The sequence below is a fragment of the Panthera pardus genome, unplaced genomic scaffold (genome assembly GCF_024362965.1).
Source record: "Panthera pardus isolate Hobbes unplaced genomic scaffold, ASM2436296v1 HiC_scaffold_16, whole genome shotgun sequence".
NCBI lineage: Eukaryota > Metazoa > Chordata > Mammalia > Carnivora > Felidae > Panthera > Panthera pardus.
In genome coordinates, this window is record NW_026526721.1 from 86198064 (window position 1) to 86217879 (window position 19816).

A 19816-nucleotide genomic window follows, 5' to 3' on the forward strand; every position below is an offset into this window, starting at 1 on the left:
TTGGGGAAGAAAGGACAAATTCAGGCCTTTTTTGGGATTAAGTTATCCAATTTTTTGTTTTTTAAGTTTATTTATTTTGAGAGAGAGAGAGCATGCTATAATTTGGGGAGGGGCAGAGACAGAGGGAGAGAGAATCCCAAGCAAGCTCCATGCAGTTAGCGCAGAGCCCAACCCAGGACTTTATCCCACAAACCACAAGATCATGACATGAGCCAAAAATCAAGAGTTGGATGCTCACCCATTGAGCCACCCAAGTGGCCCTAAGTTAGCCACTTGAATGACAGATCCTAATACCTCCTCTTATTTTAACACTCAAATATAAACAATCTAGAAAGCATTTACTGTACCTGAAATCCAAACCTGGTTTTTTAGTCCTCATAAGTTACAGAAGGATGAGATATAGTACAGGACCTTCCCACTAAAGCAGGACGGGCCTAGGGGCAGAGCCCATCCATAGGAGACTCATCTGGAAGGCAAAGCACCAAGTTTATGGGCACCAGGAACTCCAGTTTTAGTTGACACTAATAGCTGGTTTCCTGGAGTTCTAAGACGTAGGCAGAAGCTAACTATTCTGAACCCAGAGTAGGTGATATTAGCGTCCCAAGAGGGTGGCATTTGGCAACTGGGAAGCCATTCCATGCATAACAAGGGCCTACTTCCAAAGCCTGGGATTCAGCTAAACTTTTACACTGCTGGAAAGGAAATCAGATACTGTCTAGGAAAAAGAGCTTATCAAAGGCCATTGGTAACAGAAAAAAATCAAAGGAGAAATGCAGTTTTATGACCTAATCCAATAGTTCTCAAACTTAGGCATGCATCGGAATCACCTGAAGGACTTGATAAAACTCAGATTGCTGGACCCTACCCTGAGAATTTCAGATTCAGTAGGTTTGAGTAGGCCAAGGATTTGCTTTTGCAACAAGTTCCCAAGTAGTGGTGATGCCTAGATCACGCTTTAAGAACCACTGACAGAACAAAGAGCTCACTCAAGGCTCAGCAACTCAGACATAGAAACTCTGTTTCCCTTTGTGGGCTCTGAAAATAAGGAGAGTACTCTGGAGCCTGTGATTTTAGCCACAACTGTATCCTGATCTGATGAGCAGGTGACTGTGACAGCAAGGTGGGTGTTCGCTGACTATGAAGACAGAACAACAAAGTGGGCAAGGGCAGTGTGACCCAAAGTTGAAGAGGTACTTGGTTCTGGAACAGACACCATAGATGGGATGTTGAGGAATACCCATGATCCCAGTTGTGGGGAGCAAGGAGAGGCTAAGGTAGGTTTTCACAAGGACTCATCACTCTCCCTTGAAACCAACGGCTGTTACTGGTCACAACATGTGCCTGTCCTTCATGTATATTTAAAGTATCTATATCTGAATTCTACTCCAAAGTATTAGATCCAACCCTTAGAAATTGCCAATATTTAATAGCTTTTGACACACAACACACACGCACGTACACACACACATGCACACACACACAGGGCAATTTCATGAGGTCCAACCTAATATAAACTAGACTATGAACTGAAAGTAAATGCAAAATTCTTTATACTTAACTCAGCCATTTAAAAAAAATACATTTAAAATGAGGAATCAACTCCTGGGTTGTCCACATTTAGATTTAAGCCCTTTGAGGATTTTTCCACAGCAAATTTTTCATCCTTGAAACTACTTTCAGAGCCAGAGCTGACTCTGATCGGCTGCCCCCTGCTGCCAGATGGGGAAGCAACCTGATTTTAACTGTATTTAGGAGGCTAGAGCTATTTAAAAAAAAAAAAAATCAGGATTTCTAAATGTCACTCAGGATTATCCTTTGTTTCAAATAATCCTTGCCACTGCTTTTCTCCATTATAAGATTATTAAGACTTGACAGGTTAAGTCATTATCATGTGATCCCTACTAGCCTGACATATTTCCCTTTAGGATATAACCCAGAGTCAGTAAAGACGGTAGAATTACAGTTGGACTCTCAATAACTCACACTAATGACAGGGACAACTGCTTACAGATTTCAGTCATCAGGCTAAAGAGGATGTAGTGAAAGGTAATAGAATAAAGGGGCTTCGAGTGTGGATCTTGGTGATTTTGCTGGAGTGAGTTTGCATTTAATTACCTTCAACAAAAACTGGGGTTTGTGCTCTGGTGGTTTTGTTCTCTGTGTGATAAAACTGAATGAGTATAAGCCAGCTCCAGTCCTTTGCCCTCAATTCTTCTCTGTAACACCAAAGGGGACTGCTGGGTTTTTATAAGAATCACTGAGCTTTAGATTTAACACAGAAAGAACTATGTGCTCCAGTTGGTAACTGATGGTTGCTTGTGGAAAATGACAGAAGTGCTTAAAATTCTATCCAGAACTAGTTGGAAAGTTTAGACTGTAATTCAGATACACAACTGTTTAAATGCCGCCCTGTCCCCACCACCATTTTTCTTGTTTTTGAAGGCCACTGTATGCACTATTTCTGAAGCTTAGGGTGGGGAGGGTATGTGTCCCCATGAGGCACTAGCCCTTCCTCATTCCCTGATTTGTAGGTTCCCTCCCCAGGAACAGTGAGCCTTGGACAAACCAGGGGTCCAAAGGGAGTGTTACAGGTGCTCCCAATTGGGTCACAGGCTGCAAACTTTGAGAATGACTATTCTGAATTATAGTTAAAATTTAATTCGGCAAATATTATTGAATTTCTCTCTGTAATTCAGAAAGGCTCTGGAGACACAGGAATAAATAAGTCCCATCTAAAGGCTCACAATCTCATTTCTTATAAGTGCACATAGGTTGGTTTTACTCAGTTATTATTGAAGTAAAGGAAATTGTCACCTCAGAGTTTTTCCTCCCATGCAAACCATGCATTAGTATGCCAACGACATGAGCATTTGCTGCACTCTACACCTGTTTCTTGCAAGATGAAAACCAAAATCTTTAACTTAGCTCATAAAGTTCAGCCCAGAGCTGTACAAACTATTTTTACTGAAGGGCCAGCTTTGTTTTGTTTTGTTTTTTAGCATCTACTCTGTTGCGGATCCATGCTTTTATAAATGTGATAAAGGCTAATTACTCAGATAAGTGAAACAGAAACAAAAAGTCATGCAAAATGCAAGCCCAACTTTTTTATTATTAGATTCAACAAAAATAAACCTACTTTGTGAAATTGCTGTAAAAATGTCTAAACGCATACTTTCAATGTTTAGACTTATTGCAGTGTGGTGACAGACAGTGGAAACAGTTCACCAATCTGTACGGCCCACTGAGTAACACAGTGTAGCCCCTTCCTCTCCCTGTCATTCTGCAGGCAGCCACCCTGACCTGCTTCCCCTTCTTACATGTGCCACTCTCCTGACACTGGAGTGCTGTCCCCTCTCCCCAACCCCTTCGCGCCTAATTAACTACAACTAGAACCACCCTTCAGATCTCAAGTCACATGTCTCTGCCTATGCCGACATCCTAGACCTGGTCAGGGCCCCTGTTCTGTGCTCTTGTTGTACCGCGTATCTCTCCTTATCCCACTTACCACCATTTGGGAAAATGTGACTCCCCACACTAAGCTGTAAGCTTCACAAATGGAGTGCTGTCATCAGTCTTGTTCACCAGTGATCCCAATGCCTAGCGCAGTGGCTGGAACATAGTAATTGAAAATACTTATTCAATTAATAGATAATTAAAATATAACGAGTTCATATCATTCAAATCCCCATTTTACAAATGAGAAAACTGAGCTGCAAAGAGATGAAGAGATTTGCCCCAAATTTCCAAAGATATGTATATATCTTACATATATATATACATAAAGATATATGTATATATTATATATATACATAAAGATATATGTATATATTATATATATACATAAAGATATATGTATATATTATATATATACATAAAGATATATGTATATATTATATATATACATAAAGATATATGTATATATTATATATATACATAAAGATATATGTATATATTATATATATACATAAAGATATATGTATATATTATATATATACATAAAGATATATGTATATATTATATATATACATAAAGATATATGTATATATTATATAGATATATAGATATAGATATAGATATAGATATAGATATAGATATAGATATAGATATAGATATATGGATCTGCCAAAGTCCACACCACTCCTTTTTTATGACACATATTAAAATGAGACATTACACAGACATTATGAAAGCTGTTTTGGATGATAGCATTTCTATGAGTTGAAGCCTAGTTTTCAATACTACTCCATTTCCAAAGCTATCCAAAAATGCACAGTTAAACAAATTTTATTTTATAATCCACTTATTCATTCCACAGATGTTTGCCGAACACCTATCATGTGCACAACTCTAAGTGCTATAGATTTAGCAGCAAATGAGAAAGCCCAGGCTCTGCGGAACAACAGTCTCAGTCTAGTGGGAAGGACAGCAGCTAACACTTAGAAAAATACCCATGATTGGTAATAAGTTCTATGAAGAAAACAAATGCAAGATAAAAGGATAGAGAATGGTGGAAGGATTATTTTTTTATGATATGATCAGGGGGGCCACTTTGAGGAGATGACACTTGAGTGGAGACCTAAACATGAAAATGAAAAGGAGCCACAAGGGTCTGGTGGAAGGCAAGAGGGATAGCAAGTACAAAGCCATGGGGGTGGGGACAAGTCTAGTTCTGTTCTGTGACAGGACACAGTGAATGAGCAGGAGAGGGTTAACCTCAACGTTGGAGAGTAAATGGGGGCCAATCATGGTTGACTGAGCCTAAAGGCAACATCATGATCTGATTTTCCTTTTTCAAAATCCCATCCTGATTTTTAAGGAGAATACTATGGGGGCAGGTGGGGAGGTGGAAGCAGGAAATCAGTGAGGAGCGGTCCAGGTGAAAGATGAGAGCAAGGTGCCATCAATGATGGTGTTGAGATGGTGTTCAAGATTTATTCTGAAGGGAGAGTTGAGAAAACTTGCTGAAGGATTGGATGTTGGAGATGAGAAAGAGGATTTTGATCTGACCACTTGAGTGAAAATTAGTGCCCAACACAGGAATGTTAGAAGACTTAAGAGGGGTCTTTGAAGGACAGAGTTTGGATTAAAATCAAGAGTAAAGCAGTGTGTGCAGTAAATAATGCACAATATAGACCACAGAGAGAAAAGAGTTTTAAGTATAATCCAAGTAACTGAAACATTAACACTCTTATAAATATTGGTATAGTTTTTTGTTTGTTTGTGTCTGGCCCAAAATCAAGATAATTTTTCTAAATTTACAGATAATGAGTTACTATTGCTCCTGGAAAACATATAGCACTATGTTCAAGGTTATTTATTATAGCAATGATTTTAATGACAAAAAATAAGAAATAATCTAGTCATTAATAAGATACCAGATAAGTAAGTTAAGGTATACCCTTGCAACTGAATATCATACACATATAATAAAACTGAAGTAATTCTCTGTGTACTGATATAGAAAAATCTTTAAGATGTATTAAGTGATAAAAGCAAAGTACAGAATAATTGGTATAGTATGTTACCTCTTGTTAAAAAGGCAGGAAAATGAAAATATGTGCAATATCTGTGTTTGCTTGTACAAGCAGAAAGACACTTTGGAGGGATATGTAAGAAACTACTCACAGTGGTTATGTATGGTTAAGGTACTCTGGATGGATGAATTAGGGAAATCAGGGATAGGGGTATGAGGAAGAATTGCCACTGGATACCTTAATTTTTTTCTTTTTGAGATATGTAACATCTATTCAAAAGAATAAATCAACAAAAAAGAAATATAACATTAGGCCGAGTTCCAAGAATGCCCAGTATTATTATTACTGAAAACACACTGCTGCCAATGAAAACTTTTTAAAGCAGGGCACTTCCTCTAGCCTCTGAGCATCTTCCCTGGGGAAGGAGAGGATGAATTTCTAATGTGAAATTCCATCTACTGGACTTTCCATTCCTAGTCTCTCAGGTTTGCACATAGCCTTCCAACTTGAGTTTAAAAAGAGCCAGAATGTCTGGCTTCTAAGACGAAAGTGATAAGTAAGTCGTTTTATTGTACTTGCCTGATTGCTTTCTTCTTATACTGCCAAGGTCAGCACTTTACAGCCCTTCTTTCATTCATGTATTCAACAAATATTGATTGAGCACCTTCTATGTGCAGTGCACTGCACTATATCCTAAAATACAAAGATTAATCTAATTTCTCATTGATTCTCTTAATATATTTAAAGTATAAAGTGGCAAGGAAATTCCATCCTCTTTGCAGCTGTGGATATTTCCATGGTCCTAAGAGATTAAGTACTTAACAAAAACAGGATATGTATTTGCCAATTGGTTCTAGGAAGCAAAATCCACTTGATCCCATTTTTTTCTAGGTGATAATAGGGATCAAATTTGACTTTGGGGGAAGGTAAGATAGCTTGTCTCTTTTCTTATGGTTAGTGCTTATCTACTGTGGTAAGAGTATGAAGTACATTGTTTCAGCTTTGCACTTAGGTTTGAAAACATTCATTCACTCATTCATTGACTCATTCATTCATTCCCAAGACCCTGATCCCATCCCAAGGGCTGATACCATCCCATGATGGTAGGAGCTGAGGGAGGTATGAAGATAACTCAGATTTGGGTCCTGTCTCAAGAAGGTGATCTGGTTGGCCAATAATGGCATGCTCATAAATAACTGTAATACATGGCAGAAGTGATCAGTGTCATAGGAGAGGTTCAGAGAAAGAGTTCTAAAGAGAGAGATCAGCTGAGCTGGCAAGGCAACAAGGAAGACTTTATCCCATAGCCCCACGCAGAGGGTTAGGGATAGGTCAGACCTATCCCAGACAAAATTGAAGCCTGTGAAAGCCTCCTAGTCTGAGAGATGCTTCTCTATCCAGTGCTCCCAGTGGATGATAACTTTTGATGATATATGTTAGCTTGGAGGTTCTTTTCTGTGTCTTTGAAATACACTGATAGCTCTGATGACAGTTTTGATATTACTGCCTTCTTGAGCATGATGTCACCCAGATTAGAAGTAAATATAGCCCCAGTTTGTCCTGCAAGTAAACCAAATCAATAACCCATTAGTCCAATACCATAAATGAAAACAGATAAAACTCCATTAAAAATAGCCGCCAACACTTTTTAAATATTATGCTTACCTAACTTTGCAAGCATTGCTTCTTTTAATCCTCACATCAAACTTAAAAGTTAGACACTATTATTACTGTGTCTAACATTCTACCAATATTTCTACTACGAAGAGATGGAAGCATAAGGAGATTGTTACCTATAGTCACACAACTACCAAGGGGTAGAGAGCTGGAGCTGTTTCCAGATCTATCCGATTACAAACCCATGATGTTAACACTATGCTATTGGTTTTCAAACTTTAGCATGCATCAGAATCACTCATAGAGCTTGTCAAAACACAGCATGATGCCTTCATCCCTAGAGTTTTTGATTCAGTGGGTTGCATATGGGGCCAGGAATTTGCATTTCTAACAAGTTCCCAGGTGATGCCACTGATGCTGATGCAGGAGCTGCAGTTTGAGAACCACTGCAAATCTGCTACACGTGTATCAATGATAGCTTTCCCACTATTCTTTGGAGGAACTTGAACCCAATCTCACTGGATAAATACTTAGGCCAACTTTCTCTTTATTGGAATAATCAAGAATTCACTTGAAGTCTTTGAACAGACTGACTCACAGAGAATTTAAAGCGAATAACCAATATATTAACTTTCCCCATTTAATAATTCATTTCCTATGAAATGAATATGGAATTCTTTTTCATTAAGGGCAAGGATGATCTTTCTGCATGAATTATGAAGATATTTAAATTAGTTGAAAAGCATTCTAATAACCAGCTTATGATAGTTTCAGTGAATGTTTTGTCCTTCAAACAGGGCTATGATATGAGAAATCAAAGCAGGGAAGCTCTGAACAAATACCATATGATTTCAGTTATATGTGGAGTTTAAGAAACAAAACAAAAAAAAAGAAAAAAGAAAAAGAAAAAAAAAGAGAAAAAAAACCCAGACTTAACCATAGAGAACAAACTGGTAGTTACCAGGGGGGAGGTGGGTAGGGGGATGGGTGAAATAGGTGAAGGGGATTAAGAGTACACTTACTATGATGAGCACCAGAGTGATGTATAGAATTGTTTAATCATTGTATTATACAGTTGAAACCAAGATAACGCTATATGTTAATTATACTGGAAGTAAAAAATACATTTAAAAAAAATGGGGAAGACCTCAAATTCTAAAGGTTGGCACCGGATAATCGAGAGAGGAGATATTTTCCTGGCACATCTAAATAAAGAAAGAGGTATTTGTCTTACATCCTGCTATTGTCTCTTCCCATAATACCCTGTGCTTCTCCTTTATGGCACTTACCACGCTTGAAAATATTTGTGTAATGTCGCTCAGCCCTTCCAAATTGTAAGGATCACATCTGTTTGTCTTGTTTACCACCATCTCCCCAGCCTGTTACAGTTCCTGGCAGTATTTGCTGACTGGCTGACTTACTGCTCTCTAATCCATAATCTTATAGGCAACAAATAATAACCACAGCAGTTACAAACCTGCCTAGCTAGCACCAGAGAGAATTTTTTACAGAATATGCAATAAATACTTGTCCAGTGTAGGGAGTCGAGGAGGGAGAATTGTGTGAATACTCCATAAAACAGAAGGAACATGCTTTTTGTTGCCCATTCCTGAGCCTTTTCCTGAAGCACTTATCTGAGATGATTTCTTCCTGTTCAATGATTTCTGGGCTGTAATATAAAGAAAACACATTGCTTGAGGAAAGCTACAGTTTAATGAGGCAAAAAATAAAAACATCCTATGAATCCAGTCCAGCTGTGTGGATATTTCCTGCCAAAAGGTGTAGGAGTTGGAGTAATAGGGGATGTGCATGAATGTGAATGAGAATGGATGTCTAGAGTCCCAGATGGATTGCAAGCTATATCAGGAAAAACCAGGGACTGTGTTCTCATTGTCATGCTCCAGATGACACAGTAGCAGTCCCTACCCTTGTACACCAAGGGAGAAGATGCTGACTGAGTCATCTCGCTCAGATTCTTGGATCACATATGTCTCTCTTCACTCTCATTGTGGTTGTGATGATACTTGGTGGGTTGCAAAGCACTAGAAGAATCAATCATAAAGGCTGATAGATATTAAAAACTTTGGACGGACTCCAGGCAAATAATTAAACAAAATACATTTGTAATGTAGTTCAAATATGAGTTGCCAGCATCAGAGAGATAAGTACCATCTGTGCAAACTGAGACTTAAGTAAAAGTCTTCATTCTGCTAGTTTTTTAAGCTCATATTCGACTGACATGATGGTGTTTATTGGATTATGCTCTAGTGTGATGCTACTGGCCATTATGGATAGACACAGTAAGAAACGGCCTAATAGAATGCATTCATTGTCACGTCTACCTTAAAGATATTTTTAGAACATTATTCATTATATTTTCCAGTGCCTTTTCCTAGGACAAAATTCCTTAGGAAGGAGAAAATTTCTTTTTAGAAGGGCTATACATGTCTAGAGCAATTAGTTTGTTTCCTGCCTTAAAGAAACTAGATATTGTGTTACTGATTAGGATTCAATGTTCCTAGTTAGAAATAAATATCTTAGAAAAATGGAACTTGGGGTGCCTGGATGGCTCAGTCAGTTAAGCATCTGACTTCAGCTCAGATCATGATCTCACAGTTTGTGGGTTCGAGCCCCGCATCGGGGTCTATGCTGACAGCTCAGAGCCTAGAGCCTGCTTTGGATTCTGTGGCTCCCTCTCTCTCTGCCCCCCTCCCGCTCCCACTCTGTCTCTGTCTCTTTCAAAAATAAATAAATATAAAAAAAGAAAAAAGAAAAATGGAACTCATGGTATCCATTTTAGTACTAGACTTGCTTTTGGCTTTATATTATGCTACCATTGTTTTTCTCCTTGAGTCTATACACATCTATTATGTGTTTTCTTTCTCTATTTTATTAATTTTGAAAACTAATATATCCATTTATGTAGCAAAGTGCAAAATAAGTTCATTCAAAAATACTTTTTGAGCATCTATTAAGTGTGAAGAATTCTCCTAGGTGATAAGGATTCCACATAAACAAAACTGATGTGGTTCCTATCTGTACTGATGGAACTATGTTTGTGAAAACATGAAAAGTTTATTAAGGCATGTCTAGAAAATAGATATATTTTCTCTCAGTGCTCCTGGGCAAATTAACCTCTTTGAAGCTGTCTTCTTTTTATTAAGCTTGGGAATAACAAAAACCTTCTTTCTATAAGATTTTTTAAGGATTATATTAGATCAAACACTTATTGTGTGCCTGTCATATAATAGGTTCTCCATGAATGCCTTTCGCTTTTCCCAATTAAAACCATAATATGGGGCGCCTGGGTGGCTCAGTTTGTTAAGCATCGGACTCTTGATTTTGGTTCAGGATTCTTGATTTCAGTTCAGGTCGTGATCTTGCAGTTCATGACATGAGATCGAGCCCCATGTTGAGCTGTGCGCTAACAGCTGCCGAGCCTGGGTGGGATTCTCTCTCTCCCTCTCTCTCTACCGCTCTCCCACTCGTGTGCTCTCAATCTCTATTTCTCAAAATAAATGAATAAACTTTAAAAAAACATGATATGTTTTGTTTAAATGCTTCTGGTTTAACAAACTCTGCTTTGGAAAAATGGATGTTTTGGATTCTCTGTTAAAGCTAAGGAGTGGATGCTTAAACACAAGTTTCATTTTATTAAAGACCCAACCTAAAACATAAAGAGGTTAAGAAGGAAGGAGGGCTTAAGTGAGTTTTCCTCTAAAAAGGAAAGGATTAGGAAAGAAGACCCCCTCAGAAGGAGAAAGAGCTGGTTCTGATTAGGAGAGACAACAGACGGATATGACAGAGCTTCCACCCAGATCAGAAGTTGAGGGCTCCCACTTTCCTATCCATTGTGTTTTGCCTCCATGAAATAAATTTGGAGCAGGGAACCTAGAGAAGCAGTTCCTTTTCTTTTTTCCTGACGGACATTTGTCAGGTCTCTCTCTAGGCAGCTAAGAAAGGCAAGCACTTCTAACACGCAGCTATATCAAGGAAGTTACACTTAGCTATTTTAAGGAAGTTATTTGTTGTTTGATTTTTTCCTTCTTTCATTTCAAAGAGAGTTGGGGGAAAGCCCCTGCTAAACTTGCCTTCTCATTCATCACAGGAATGTGCACAGAGCAGACGTCCCAGCCGTGAACCCCTGCTCCAGGCACAGCCACTACACGCCTAGTTAGTGGCAGCCTATTCTGTTCGCAGACAAATTACTCAAAAGGAAATAAACATTCTCCCAAATGCTGACCCTGTAACTTCTACATGTGAAAAGCATGGAGCCTGAGTTCCATCGAGTGTGACTTAAGGTGCCTGTGAGAGAGTCCCATAATCATTCACCAAAATAGGAGACAAGGAGTAGTTCTGACTGGAAAGCTTTTCATAAGCCTAAGAACTGTCTCCATTTAGCTCATGCTTTATAAAGTACCTAAAGGAAGGCAGTCTGCTATAGTCGTAGGAAGATCCTCAGCTTCAGAGTTAAACAAAACCAGATTAAGTCCCACAACTGCCACCTTAACCCTCAGCATTATGAAAGGAAGTATGAGGACCTACTTTGCTGGAGTGTTTTAAGGATTCCATTTGATTTCTGACATAAAGAATTCGACAGAGTGTCTTGTTACTTCCCTGACCTTGCCTTTCCTTTTGTGCTAGTAACTGTGGTGTACACAAAAGACAATCTGGGATTTATAGATGTGAAGCCATGAGCACATAGAATGAGATGGTACTTGATCTGTGGAATGTGCTTCCCAATCCACACTGGCCTTGAGCTGGCCTGAGATATAAAGTACATTAGAGAATTCAGTAGGGCTTGCAGTTGAAGTCCCTGAAAAAATTCTCAAATCTTTTCATTCCATAGGACCCCTTTTCTTCTCTACTGTCTGTGGATAAGTCTTATCAGTACACACAAATATACACTAATTGGCACGGTGCTTATAGCCTTTAAAAATGGTGATACCTTTTGCTTTGTCCAGGAGAAGAAAAAGATGAGAGAGAAAGGAGCAAGGAAAGAAAAGAGAAGAAACTACTGTCTATCAAATGCCTACAGTGTCCACTCCCTTTACTGAGTTCTTCCACACAGCTTTGTAAAGTGGGTATAAATATTCCCATTTTAACAGATGAGAACGGAGAAGCTCAGAAAGGTCACTTTACCCAAATTTGCACCCTTGTAAATTGGAGTGCTGGCATTTAAACTTAGACTTTCTGCCTCTCTGTCCAGAGGGAGGTAGAAAGGGAGTTCAGCAAAAACTATCCACTTCAATGACACTGAAAAAGCTGGTTTGCCATAGTGTCTTCAGGACTTTTCACAAAAGTTACCTAGTGTGGTACAAATTAAAGAGCATACACTTGGGGTTGAATATGCCTGTGCCCAAATCCTGGCTCTCACCATACCCTCCAGCTATTTGACCTATGTAACAACAGGGATTTATCCACATGTGGCTACTTGGTATACAGTGTGTTTGTCCAAGGAAGACATAAACTGCAATAGAAGTTCCGCGGTATCACTGAGTAGAACATGGTGGTAGTAGAAAGGCATGGCTCACAGTGTGGGCCCCTGTGACAGACAGGCTTGGCTTCTAATCGCAGCTTTCTAGTAGACAATAAAACATAGCCGTCAAAAACACAGACAGACTCTGGACTTTTGTCCCATCTCTGACACTTACTAGTTCTCCCACTGACTCTGTCTCAGTTTCTTCATCTGTAAATGGTTATAAAAAAGAAAAATATGGACCCTAAAAAGTTGTTGTGACCTAGGTACTGTTGAAATATATGTAAAGTATTCAGCACAGTACCTGGTACATTTTAGATGCTCAGTAAGTGATTACTGCTCATTACTACTACTGCTATTACTAGAGACCTGTCTTTGGGCAAGTTATTCTCTGTGAGCTTCAAGCGCCTTTTCTGTAAAATGAGGATATAATCATATCCACTTCAAGAAGTGTTCATGACAATTCAGTTGGAAACTTTGTAGCTTGCTTAATATCATTTTGGTAGTTATTTTTATTAGCTAGATGCTCTGATGTTCATTTCTTCTTTGGACCATGACGCTCTTCAGATAAGTTTACAGTTCTGAGTAATTTCCTCAAGGTAGAAATTGCTGTGTTCATTGTTAGATGTCAAGTAAAGAACTATTTTATTCTTGGAAGCTTTAAAATGAAGAATACATCAAATGCACAAAGCCTTCTTCTTCAGGGGTGACTCTCTAACACTGTCTCTGTGCCCCCTTCATTCTCACATTGTTCAGGAAATTGTTTCACTCGGAAAGTCAGAAAATGTTCTCTTGCCTTCCTCCAGGCAGAACACATAACCACTATATTTCCACGTAATACATCACTGCAATTTTCAACTTTTTCCAGTAATCTTCAAAATTCAGTGTCTTCTCCACATATCTCTCAGCACTAAGTTCATTTGTGTTGGTTTCAAAATCACCGGACATGTACCAGTCCTTCCTTAAGACATCTTTGATTCAAGTTACAGTTTCTTCTCTTTTGTGTTATTTAACCTCTATGCCAGCTGAGTCTCCCTAAATCTTAAGATCAAGATAAGATTGACTCAAAGCTCTCCTGCACTGTGAAATTCAGCACCTCTCCATCCCCGCATCATTTCACAAGATTTCTGCAAATTCGAAGGTTGCTAAATTCTCTGGCTCTAAGCTCCTGCTTCTGTTTTATCAGTCTTAGGTTTGTGGATTTTTAAAAATTCATTCAACAAATATTTAAGCACCCATTCCGTGTCATTTACTGTTTGGGTTCTTCATATATAGCACTGAACAAAGCATACAGCTACTTCTCTGCTTTTCTCTCCTTCTTCCACACCTTGTCAATTTGAATGTGGAATTTGGCTCTATTCCTCAATTATAAGCAAAAGGCTACATCTTACAGAAGATGTTTGTAACTCCAGCAGATATCACTAAAGGTTTGGGGATATAACTGCAAGGGGAGGGAGGTTGAAGAGAGGACTAGCTTACCATCAAAAATTTGTTTTAATTATGCAAGTTTTTTAAGTTTATTATTTTTTAGCACTCTCTACACCCACGTGGGGTTCAAGCTCATGACCCCCGAGATCAAGAGTCACATGGTCTTCCAACTGAGCCAGCCAGATGCCCCTAATTTTGCAGTTTTTTAAGCCAATCTTCTTTCTCTCCTTTCTCCCTCTTCCAAATTGCTACTATATTTTAATCCAAAGTAAGTATGATTTCCAACCACCCCCACAAATGGCTTTGCAGAAAATATGAAAAGTCCATGGATGAGCCATAAAGTCATAATAGCCTTTCCCTTGGCTACTAAAATGAGATCAAAGGGTTTTAAATTATTACTGCTAAGAATTGCATTACGTTCTTAGCCAGGAGCCATTCCTAGTCTGCCTGAGATGTTGGTGGAAGAGTTTGGGGAGGAGGTGGTTTGGAAGAAACCTCAAGAAGTCTTAGGTAGGCAGGACTATATATCATCTATTCATCCATTCATGCCTTCATTCATTCAACAAGCTTTTCACTTAACACCCCTGTACTCACAAGACTGTGCTTGTAGCAACACAAAACAGAATATGAGTCTCAGTATCCAACTTCAAGGAGATCACAGTCTAGACTTTAACAAAGAAGAATGGTGATTGAGCTGGATATGAAAGAATACATAGAATTCAACAGGAAGAGATGAGGAGATGGGAATTCCAAATGAAGGGAACAGTTTCTGCAGAGACCAGAAACTTGTGTCCATACAGCCTTAACCAACATGGTGAGTGGTGCAGAAAAGCTACCAAGTGAGGCGCTACAGGACAGGAAGTGATGGAAAAAGATTCTACAGACATAGGCAGAGATACAGGCACAAAGTGCTCCCCCCCCCCCCACCTTCCTGCAAGAACATTCTATGATGCCAGGCAACTCCTACTGTTTGGACTGTCCTCTGTGGAAGTTTGATGCCCTGAGGAATACTGACTTTCTAAAAGCTTTCTAAAAGTTAGTGAGACATCAACTTTCTGAAGCCCAAGTTAATCAAAGGCAAAATCCAGTTTGTGTATTTTTGTAAACCCTTGCTCTTGCCTGTGCAGTATCATATGGAGAGAAATATTATTGATAAAAGATCCCAGAGTCCTGAAGTACCTAATTTCATTGTTCATTTTGAAGAAGAGGAAAGAGATAAAAATATTAATATGGTACTATGTGATTTTGAAATAAAAGTATAAACCTTCACAGAGTTTAAACTGAAAACAGATGAGTAAAATTCTACAGTACTAATTAAGAGAGACTTAAATGGACAATAAGCTCCATAATGGATGAATCCAAGTTAAATTCTTACAAAAACTGTCAGTCGCTTTCTTTTACTGGGGCATAGTTTGTGTCATTGCTGTACCTGAAATCACTATGGTATTAAAATATCCAAAGATAAGAAGCACACTTCTATTTCCAATTAAGTCTTCTCTAAGACAAGAATTTTTTTTAATGAGGGGAAAAATGCAAACAACTTCGTTTTTCCTTTTCAAAGAAAAGGTCAGAGTAACTCTAAGCCTACTGAAATAATTGTTTTTTAAAGTTGTTGGAAAGGTCAGGCAGAAAAAAATATTTCTGGAATTTCTAAATCTTGATGACTTTAACATAGAAAGTTCTACAACAGAGTACATTGTGTTTTTACTGAAATTTAAAATCTCTTAAAGCACATTTGTAATGAGGTCTGTACACAATTTATTATAAATGCAAATAACACTAGAAAATGAATCTCAATTTTTTTACACTGCTGCATTAAGTTGGCCATGATTTGCATATGGGTATAGATATAAATATGGATAGATATACAATACATACATTTAAGTATGACAGAATATATATGTGTTATACCTAAAAGCAACTGTGATCTGTGATGAACTAATGGGGAAAACAGGAAGTAGACCTTTAAAATAATTGATCTTCTTAGGGCACCTGGGTGGCTCAGTCAGTTGAGCATCCAACTTTGGCTCAGGTCACAATCTCACAGTTTGTGAGCCCAAGCCCCAAATTGGACTCACTGCTGTTGGCGCAGAGCCTGCTACAGCTCCTCTCTCTCTCTCTCTCTCTCTCTCTCTCTCTCTCTCTCTCTCTCTCTCCCTCTCTCTTTCTTTCTCTCTCTCTCTGCCTGCTTGAACTCTCTCTCTCTCTCAAATATAAAAATAAAAACATTTAAAAAATGAATAAAATAACTGATCATCTTGATGGTAACATTTGAGGAAAAGCAGTGTTTAAGTATAAGAAATTAAAAAGAAATCTTTGTGTTTTTAATCTAGTGATATACGACAGCGTTTCAATTAACCAGAACACTCACAGCCATTTGAATGTCATATTTAATTGAAAATTTTCATCACATCAAGATTGACTAAAGGAGAAAAAAAAACTTTTTTAAAGTGGCAAATGTTCCTAAAATGTAGAAATTTTCTGCATCACTAAATGCATCTTTCTGCATCTTTCTGCTTCTTTCTGCATCACTAAGTGCAATACACTATACCAAATTCTTTCTTTGAAGAATGGGGATATTACAGGCCTCGGGGCTATTACCCTGGTGCATCTTTCCTGATTGAATAGTCCCCAGGTGTCAGAGATGGGCTGAATGAATATAGACTGACTGTGGTACATAACTTGGAATCTTCAGAATCTTTCAAATGAGCTTATTTGCTTGTAAGTTAATTTTTATTCTAAACATGAAATTTTCTGGAAAAGTTAATTGAGAATGCTGGTTAATTAGGTTTTTGTTTTACTGTACCTGAACAGATTAATTGGCTAGAAGGAAGGAGATAATGTGGTATTGTTAATGTTGGTAGGGGGGAAAAGAGGAGTAAGTGTAAATTTTCAGATAAATTGATTTGGATAGGTGTTTAAACCATTTGGAGCTTTCTTCAATTTAGTGTTTATAGGAGTAGCTTAAGTAGAGAGGCCCCTGGGTGGCTGAGTTGGTTAAGCATCTGACTCTTGATTTCAGCTCAGGTCATGATCTCACAGTTTGTGGGTTCAAGCCTGCTTGGGATTCTCTCTCTCCCTCTCTCTCTGCCCCTTACCCACTCACGCCTCTCTCTCTCTCTCTCTCTCTCTGTCTCTCTCTCTCTCTCTCTCTCTCCCCCACAAAATAAATAAATAAAAACTGAAAAAAAAAATCTTAGGTAGAGAATCCAAGACCTCTTATACTTTCTGAGAAACTTTTAAAAGTTTTACAAAATATGGCATATGTTGATATGGGAACAACTAGGATCTTCATGTTAAGTAATTAACTTTTTTCTGTTCATATAACATCAACCTACAATTAGTGTAATTTCAGTCAGTCTAATGAAATATCTGTACCATGTAGTTGCTTTTTTATCTTTGAACTTGAAAGACCATACTGTATTATTTAGCAAGATGAAATGAGTTTAGGCCAAATCTCTTTTAAATGTTAATTTAATCTATTTTGATATATATCTCAGAGTTTGGAGGAAAAAATTTTAGAGGATAGCAGAGAATCTATTTTTAAGAGATTCAGAAAAGCTTCATAGGCAGCTTAAAATTAACATTATCAAATTACTCTTCTGCCTATTTATAGTGACTTGGGACACAGATTATGAACATATTTCCAGTATAGGAGACACATACAATCTGCCTGAAGCAGAATGTAAAAATGACCCAACACTTTTGTGAACTAAATGGTTCATCAAACTGTTCTAGTTCTTCAGAATTAGAAACAAGATATGAATATGGTGCCTATTAATAATTCATCAGACAAACCAATGAACTAATTAGTAGGAATATATACTTTTAGAACTGCTGGAAATGTTTCAATAATCTCAAGGTTCTCTACACTGAATCCTTTCTTAGACTTTGAAAGTTGAGAGTCATCTTTGTTATTGTGATTATATAACTTTGGTTGAATACATTTCCTAATATGGCTCTGTATTTGTCAATCCTAGAGCACATAAAACACCCTGTGAATTCTTTAGCAATCTAATGGTACCTTGGAGTTTTGCAGTTGTTGCTTGAATTGGCCAGATCTAGACTAGCTTTGGATTTCTATTGTTAGGGCAAGTTCGTTAACTTTTTCATCTCATTGTAGTGTGGCATTATCAAATTACTCTCAAAATAATAAATAGTTCTTTTAGATACTATAGACTCTCAAATACATATAGAAAATAATTTACTTAACAAATGAGATTTGGCTGATTTATAGAATTGTTAGAGCCTACTGAATGCTCACTTTTACATATCACCTAGTTGATTATCACAAAAACCCTGCAGAGTCAGTGAAGCAATTTATAGTATCATTCCCACTAGTAACCTAGAGAAAACAAAATTCTCTGCCTTAGGTCACACAAGAATGGAAAGGGTAGTTTCTGAGTATTAAACCCTCGGTTTCCAACTTCATGCCCCATGTTCTGTGAACACAGAACCCAATTAATTAGCCTCAGTAGCCATATGTATATAAAGCCATGTTGCCACACACCACTGGGTTAGAGTGTTCCTTGGCAGCTTGGAGTTGATAGATGAGCAAATGGAATAATACCAAAGGAAAGGTAGGAGCTTGAGCCATTTCCTTCCCTTCCCGTTTTGTCAGTTGAAGGAGAACTTCCAAAAAAGGCAACATGTAATATAGAGCACAGGACATGGGTCTAGACACAATAGAGACACTGGCTTCAAAACCACTAGAATACTGACTCACTGAATGGTCCACCTGGTTGTCCTTTCAACACAGCCTCTCGTCTTCATGGGTGTCCATACACAAGGTAGGGGAGAGAATCGAGAGGTTGTTCTTTCTTTTTTAATAGGTCTTTAAGTGGTAACTTCAAGAGCAAATTTCATACATCTATTGATATTTATAACAGTGTCCTACATTTGGAGTTAATCAGGACTGTGATTTTAGCCAGAAAGTTTGACAGAAGAGTAAAATGAACTGTTTTATGTGTCACCTGCATAATAATAGAAATGTGAGTTACAGATTTATGGTGATTAGAAAGAGGAAAACTGACTTCATTTAAAACATTCAGGCACTCCAGAAATCCTGATTCCTTTAAAGTCCCAAGCTGACGTCTTCATACAGAACAGTCCAGGCTGTTATCTGACAGCCAGAGACAAGCCATAAGCTCTGCCACAAAATAAACTGCAGAGATATTAGCAAGAGCTTGTGGAAAAGAAAAAAAAAAAACCTACCTGTAATACATGATTACTTATTCTATTTTTTTCAACTGTTCTATATTTATGTACATATCAACTATTTTAACTGATGTACATATTAACTAATTGAAGTCTCTAAGATGTATATAATTTAATAAACTTTTAGCTGGGAATAAATAACTTCCTTGGGCAAGTCAGATTTTGAAATTAAAAGTGAAATGCTTTTTTACAAGAGAATTCTTTTCAAGAAGTTCCAAACTATAATTTGAGGTCATGTGGCAGAAACCTCAATTCAGTTTGAGAAGCACAGCTCCTGCTGGCGCAGGCTGACCACTCCAGGCACGATCTTCATCTGAGTTTCTTTTAGGCAATTCTCCCTGACAAGTAGGTCATAGTCCCCGACAGGACACTACAATAGTGGCCAATTGTGGCCACCTGCGTTCAGAATGTCTAGTTTGCAGTATCTAGAAGTCTCTGAGCAGATTAGAAGTAACAAAAGGAATTCTCTGCGAAAGCTTATAAATAACCCTGCTACATACTGATTGTCTTTGGATATTTCTAAACAGTTTTCTGAGGTACCAAAGGAAGACCGCTTTGTAATCAGTAGTTGTTCACTTAATCTATGAGCTTACTGGAGCTT

The 19816-nt window shown here is 38.0% G+C and overlaps 1 protein-coding gene across 12 annotated transcripts in view; it reads left to right on the forward strand.

Annotated features, from left to right (window-relative positions):
• PEX5L (peroxisomal biogenesis factor 5 like) overlaps positions 1–19816 on the forward strand; it is a 228092-nt gene that overhangs the window by 97715 nt on the left and 110561 nt on the right. The window lies entirely within an intron of this gene.